Genomic DNA, 8,042 nt, shown 5'->3' with positions numbered 1-8,042 from the left:
CATTGGAGGTGTTGATGCTGTATTGTGACAGAAAGACAAAGAGACAAAGAGAGAGGTGTTTGTTTGTGGTTCTAACAATGTTCATGCATTCATGCATGCATGTGTCTAGAGTGTGCCGGTGCGTGCTTACATGTGAATTTGATTATGTACACCCTTGTACGCCTTCTGCATGGAAATCAACAATAACATTATAACCCAGGGGAGCCTATTAAAGTGAAGGTCTCTCCAGTCTCTGTGCGTGTGTACGTGCGTGTGTTAGTGTGTGTAAAAATAGGAGGCATGTGTTAGAGTGATGGGTGAACTTCCCCAGCTTACTCAGGGGGACTCAATTAAAATGAGCATTTTTTTCTGCGGTCTCAGGTGCAGACCTTAAGCATGGTGTTTGCGTGTGTGTGTGTGTGTGTCCAATATCAAGAAAAGGACTCAAAGTGCAGATAACATACATTCCTGGATATGGAATGCATTATTGATTGTATTAAAACCATCTATGTTTCACACAATGGTGCCTTAGATACAACAACCATTTAAATTCCTTTTGATCAGTTGAACTGCAGTTGTCACCGCGGTAGATATCCCTGTACTTATTCTGTACACCACAAAAATAGTTTTTAATCGTGTGGCGAAAAAAAAGAAAAGCTGGCTGAAATTTAAAAGGCACTCTCCAAAAATCCTAAAAAATGAATGAAATGACAGGAAAGGAATGAGAGATGGAAACATTCCAAACAGTACTGGAATCCAAATGCAGGTACAGTTAGCCGACTTCACTACATACCATCTGACATATATTTCACTGGCAGTACTATGATCCTTAAACAGAGTGTAGTGTGCTATCACTGTAGGACAGCTGTGTAGTCATGTCACTGAAGCATGCTGCCACAGTGACACCATGCTAATTTGACTGTCAGCATGTTCATTATAATACAAGAGAAAACCGGACAGAGTCACATTCTGTGCTGGTAAAAATCCACCGAAGATGTCTGGTGTGGTAGCACGGTGCTCAAATGCAGCATATTACAGTAATGACAGGGTCTCTTATCTTCAATATTGCATAGAGAAACTGCATAAGATTACTGGCAGTCAAACACAGGAGGACAAATCTGAATGGCTATAAATCAATCCATTGTATGTGTGTGTGTGCGTGTGTGCATGTGTGCATGTGTGCATGTGTGCGTGCGTGCGTGCGTGCGTGCGTGCGTGCGTGCGTGCGTGCGTGCGTGCGTGCGTTGTACATTTCAAGATTTAAAAAATGTATGTACTGAAAGGGAAAATATCCACTCTGGAAAATGTGCAAATACAAATACATACATTTTAAATAAGCACATAAGTGTTCAACAAAAGGCAAACAATTATGTCCATCTCTGTGAATGATAAAGACAGTGTTTTGAAACCTGCTGAGAAGGATGATGCCTTGGTGATCCAAAATACATGTAAATATGGAGAATAAATATGTCCCCAGGTATTAGAGCCTCAATTAAGCCCTCATTCATTGATGTATATACAAAATTTAAGATATGATGATGATTCTCTGTTTATATTAGCCAGAGTCAATTATTTGTACCCCTTTCTTTCTGCTGTGTTGAGGCCTGATAAGGGTCAATATCGGGACTAAAATGTCACCCCAGCAGTTAAGTTAGAGCTCAGTGCTGGGAGTCTATTTCATCTTGTTTTCTTAGTTTTTTCAAGTGTTGAATGTCCTCACAGTGACTCACTTTGTAATGAATTAAAATGGCAGTGAAACGACTTGATAAACAGATGAGGGATTTGGGGTTGTTGTTTACTTGGGTTTCAGTATGAATCACAAATGAAATTCTGATTTGCATATTCAGCAATATCATCGAAACGGATGCTTACCGAGCTGGCTTGTGTCAACACGATTTTGAAGAAGTGCAAACAAAGCAAACAAGTAGTATAAACCATAAAAAATACAGGATAAATGCAAAATGCCGAATATGTGATGTCAGCAGAAATTATGTGAACATTAGATCCTTCCACCACTTTTATTTTTACAAACAGATCAAATTAAGTCATGCTATAAATGGTACCAGCCTATTTGGTTGAAAATGTTGTGCTTTTGTGTTTTCACAAGTAGAAAGCATTAGATAAAAATAAAAACAGCTAAAGTCTCAGTCCAGCAGTTTAGACATTTGACTGAGGTGTGGTAACCAAAACAATTTCAGAGGCTGTAAAGATGTGTCATTGAATGCTGGGACTGGTGTTGGGTGAAACTGGGCCCTAACAAGTGTGGACATTGTTTTTTCCTACCACATCTTTATTGCATTGCACTGTTTTGGTGGAGTTTTGACTTGTTGAGTACAGATATCTTCTCTTACCCCTGAATGTCAGTACCCTGGTGATACACGATAAATATACATAAGTAAGTTTCCTTCTCTCATATGACCATTGCCTTTTAAATCGGGATAACAGTTCACGGAGAAAAGCTCACAGAAAGAACAATATCTGTCAAAACACTGACATTTCTTCTTGAGTCTGTAGCATTAGGAAGGCCACCTGTGTTGTTTTCATCAGCTGTTTATCTGAGCACAGTAAGTAAAGTATCTAATGCACTTGGCAATTTCGCCTGATTTCCCCCTCAGCAAACAAAAGCACACTGCACTGCCGAGATTAAATCTTCTTTTTCTTTTTCTTTTTTTTCATGAAGATGCTACTTTTGCTTCAAGAAAGAATATCTTTCCACTGGAACCTGTATCCTGAAAAACAGTGTCCCTATTTAAGCTACTGATGCAGTCGAATGCATTATACTGTTCATTTGGAGATAGAAGCTTACAGCAACCAGCGGGACTCCACTTTGCAGCTCTCGCACTTCAGCCTCAAATGGCATTACTAACTCTGTAATCTAATCACTGGCCAGTGCAGTAATGCGGTCCACAGCACAAGCCCCAGGAAACTCCTGGGCATACAGGCAATTAATTAACTTAATAGCATGGTTAACTTAATTGATTACCTTGTTATTTTGCTAGCCTTGATATGGCTCCATTGCACGGTGAGATAATGTAGACATAATGTGAGTATTAGCCCATAGGCAGCGTTGGTTTCAGGTATCTCTCTCTCCCCTCTCTCTCTCTGCTCTTGACTCGCTGAAAAACCAAAGTGTCCTAGTTGTGCAGTGGGTGAGTAATTGATGTTGAATTATCATTTCATTATCATGAGCTTAATTAGTTTTATTTATTAGCCATTAGCTGAAAACATCCAATCCAACACAAAAATGATAAGCAGGGCATATGAGTGTGCAAGAGTGCTGCTGACTGGTGCCAGCATGGCTGAGTCCTGCTAATGTCACAAAGATAACGGCTGTGTAAGAACACAGCATGGGAATAAATTATATTTCAGATCAGCCAATAACAGGCTTCTTCTGTAGGGAGTTTATAACGATGGCTCAGATATAACTTATCTAAAACTGAAGTGTTAGGAAAGAGTTGTCCTCTCAGATACAGAAAAAGAGAGAGAAAGTAGTGTGCATGCATCTCTTAGTGTGAAGGTTGGTAAAGCCAGAGGCATATATATCAGTGGAATGAGTTGGCCTCAGATTTGGCCTCAGACAACTGTCATATCAACACTGCTTTAGGGTAGGGCAGCCAGCTTCTCTCTGTTCCTCTCCACTCTTCATCCCCCACTCTCTGCTCCAGTTCTCCATTATCTTGCTGCCTCTTCTCTCTGTCTTCCCTGTGTGACTTGTCCTAATCTCCCCCCTCTTCCCTTCTGCTCACTCATCTCCATTCTTTTCTTGCTCTCACACTGTTCCTCCCTCCTCTCTCTTCCCCAGTCCTTCGTCTGTTGGGTGTATGAGGAATGACTCTTCCTCCTGGCCTGAGTATATTAGCTCCCCGGCCTCACTCTTTCCTGACAGCTCCGACCTTGTTAGAACTGGAGAGTGAGACGTCCACTTTTACAGCTGTAGAAAGCTGCAAGGGCAGCTGTATGACTTTAGGTTTTTTGTTTTTGTTTACCTTTTAGTTTTACACTTGAAGATGGATGTACATAAACACACCATCATCGGGGGATGATCATTAAGAAGAGAGTTGCTAGCATCAAAACATCTCACTTCAAAACTCCTTGTGTGTGTCAATTCTTATCTTAAGGACTACTGCAGGGATTTCGAGATTCTTTCCAAAACGCCTTTCGAAGCAAACTTTCTCTTGATGGCACATAATGGCTTGGTGAATAAGTGGTACCGCCCACCTAACAAGCACACCTTGATTTTTACACTTCTTATAAAAACCAATTACCATGCTCTATCATGCTCCATGGGACCATTAAATGAGCTCATTAAATACCTTTAGGATTACAAATAAAAGTAATTGCCAATTAGGATTTACCTAATTGTGTAAAACTTCAAGGATCTGATGATTTCTCAGTTAGTTTGTGGCACTGCACTGGGGCATACTGCACTCTATACTTGTTTATCAGCTGAGCCATTCTGATGATTGATGCAGACAAGCAGAACCAGCCTGGATCAGATTTTGATATACTCACCAGTAATTTCTTGCCGAGATACTACAGCTGAAGCAGAAATAGACAGCTCGTCCAGTAACTAAAAAAGGTAAACTTATGTCTCTATCTCTCTGAATAATGTCAGCCATGATATCATGGCAGCCTTGATGTCAATGTGAAAAATGACAACTTGTGTCTCTTAAAGTGATACCCAGCACAAAATCTGTCTTTTGAGATAACAAGGCTAAAACTCTGTACTTGTACTTGCTAAGCATGCTGATATTCTCCGAAAGTACAGCTCAAGCTGACGGGAATGTCATTTTTTAAAGGTAATGGGTCATAAACCAAAGTGCTGGACAAATATACATTTTACCTGATGGTGGTGTTAGAGGAAAAGTTAAAGATCCCCTCCAGACATGCTTTACAACGTACAAAAATAAATGATTGAATGAATAATTGTGTCTGATATTTTTTTTCTCCATAAAAACTTAAATTACCAGGGTTAGATATTCTTAAAATATATCTACACTTTATACCTCATTAAAAATCAAGGATCTATGAATATGTAATTTATTTTTTTTATTTTTTATTTTTCATTTTATAAGTTCAACTGCTGGATACAAGATGTCTCATATTCCACTAAAAAGTCCATTCACTGGAGACTGGAGAAACTGGAGTTTCAACATCACACTTGCATAAGTTGCATACTGCTACTACTTCAAACTGGTTGTGATGTCACAAACCATGCCCATATATAGCTCAGTAGCTGAATGTGAAACAGAATCTAATGTCTAACTCTGTACACAAACCTGCACTGTGAATCTCAAACATTCAAGTGAAGTAACAAGCAACAATAAGTTGAACACATTTTTTGAATAGAGGAGGACTTTAAGGGATCACCAAAGTGACCAATATTGCCATTCCTTGAGCTATAAATGCTGAATCCTTGTGTTTGTGAAAGAGACACTTACAAACCTTTTACAGAAGTAAAAGGTTTGTAGTTGGCTCATCATACACAACAAAAGCTTGCGCCATCTTCAAGTTGTGTCAGTAATAATGCAGCCAAATAATTTTTCATCAAAACAGCACAAAAATGTTAGGTTGAGATCCAGAAAATAATTTTGGGGAGCTTAGTTCAGCGTTTTCCATGAACTTCTCAATGCACCTTCTATGCTCTTTGTTAAATGTCTGGTTACTTTACAGCATGATATATCTAAACACCCCTGGGCTTAGTGAGGGTAACACTAACCTCTCTGAAACATTGTGGCCATTTAAATGGACAGTACATCAAAATAAAAAATACAAAATGTGTACAATATATACCCATGCCTGTGGGTTTCTCTAAATTTAGGGAATAAGGTGGGATAGAGGTCTCTCTTATTTGAACTCTTGCTTCCTAATTGCTACCTTTGCTCTGTGAGTCATACGAGTACACCATAGATCCATCCCTGCCACTACAAAATGAACTCACAGTAAGCTATAGCCGGCACTGTGAAGCATCAACTCTCCCTATTCCCTGCCTCTATTAAGCTCCTGTTCAGGAGTTAAGGTACATAACCTAAAATATTCAGGCAATATCACTCATGCATTTGTCCTAGATGCATCAAAACGGATTTAGTCATGCTCAGATTCCTGTTACAGTTCTCATGTGCTGTTGTTTCCATGTAGCATGTGGGACCCACTGCCAGAGTTATTTGTAGGCAGACTTGTGCTGCTGGTGCTTGACTGTGAACTAAGGCAGTGCTTCAGAATACTTAAATAGTGCTTTGCCATGCATTGCCCCTTGGGCTGAAGTTTCATCAAATGCACTTTTTTTTTTAAAAGTGTTTGGCCATGATTCTAAGATAACGGATCACCTTCTCAAGTATTTGCCATTATTCTCATGACATGCTGTCATTGCATGAAAGTATATTGATAATAATCATGTATAAATAGGATATACGTGTGTAGCCATTGATAAATCCTGAAACCACAGGGCCTGCAACTCTTCTTTTTACCGTTACCACACACTGTAAAGGGAGCATGCATGTTCTAAGCTTCACTGACTTGCTCTTTTTTATTAGTACAGTCTTAAGATTATAGAATTTTCTCTTTAACTCTGCTCACTGTCGTTCTGAGTCACAGCCAGAGTCTTTTGAGAACAGCACACTCAGCCACTTGGTCTTTGGCTTCCTCCGTTGCTGCCATAACATCGCAGCGGTAATAGAAAACTATAAAAGGCCTATATGTGATGACAGGGTAATAACAGCAGCATTTAAACTGTGGCAGACCAGGCAGCCACTCCCAGCTATAATGACTAATACAAATGCATGTCTGCATGAGCCAATACATTGAGGTCAATAATCATTGTTTATTACCTTCAAATATGAAAACAGCAAATGTTGTAATAAAATTGATCATATTGCTCTTGGGTTGAGCGCAGTTGAGAAAATAGCCCAGTATAATTATAAAGTTCCCTGCTTTGGCTTAGGATAAATGAAGCCAATAAATTCCCAGGATTACATTCAAATTCTGATATTGATTTTACGCTGTGCAATTTCATACAGTATGCTATATGACAGGGAACATGAGAGAGAGGGGCCGACAGAAAGATCAACGAGGTGAGAGAGAACTGGCTACACAGAGGCAAATAAAATGACTTTGTGGTATTCATTTCAATAGAAATAATATCAGCAGATTTATACTGATAGGCACATGCCGTGTACACACACACACACACACACACACACACAGACACACACACACAAACTAATTCAAAGCCATTGCCAGAGCTGAGCAGTTGCCTGCAGTGTTGAAGAGTGGCGTGACTGGGATGGGACCAGCCCCCTACAAATGGATTGGAATGCTAATAGGCTCACAAATGGGTCAAAATGAGCTAAATGAGCGCTAGCTATGCCTGGCTAATTACGAAGTTACAGAGCCTCCACCAATCAGGTTGGAAGCCCAGAGAGGCCAGTGAACTGACTGGTTGTAGATAGGCTGTCTGCTAATTAGCTTGTACTAACACAGTAGTTTCATACAAGTGGGTCAATGTAGCAGAATGGATGGATGGCATCTCAAGCACTGTCAGTATTATGAAAGGAGACACGTGGAGCATCTGATCTATCCTCATTGTTTTTTTTTATCAAACATAAATTAAGTCTTCATTACCTACACTAACTCAGCACCAAATCTGTGTAGAACATGAATCACTATTTTATTTATGACACTTTGGGTTATATTAAATTATTAAAATAATTCACTGTCGTATAAAAGCTAAGTATAGCAAAGTAGATATTGAATTTCCTGTTTGAGGCCATTAAAAAAATATGTTTGAGTATACAAATTGATTCAATATCTATCCTTATTCTTATTATTATCATTAGTTTTCAGCCATTTTCAGATTGGTTGACGCCACTGATTTACATCTTGGCTGGCATTTCTCCCTAAAAAACTATTTATATCATATCATCCCAGTCAAGTTTATTGGCAACATTTAAACTGAGTGTCTGACTGTCATATCAGATTCCAGCATTGTGATTGAATTTATTCATCAACTTAATTTGATAATTAAAGATGACACATTAATAATCCCTGTGGGATCCTTCATTAAT

This window comes from Scomber scombrus, chromosome 14 (genome assembly GCF_963691925.1).
Source record: "Scomber scombrus chromosome 14, fScoSco1.1, whole genome shotgun sequence".
NCBI classification, from domain to species: domain Eukaryota; kingdom Metazoa; phylum Chordata; class Actinopteri; order Scombriformes; family Scombridae; genus Scomber; species Scomber scombrus.
Note: the sequence above shows the minus strand (reverse complement) of the source record.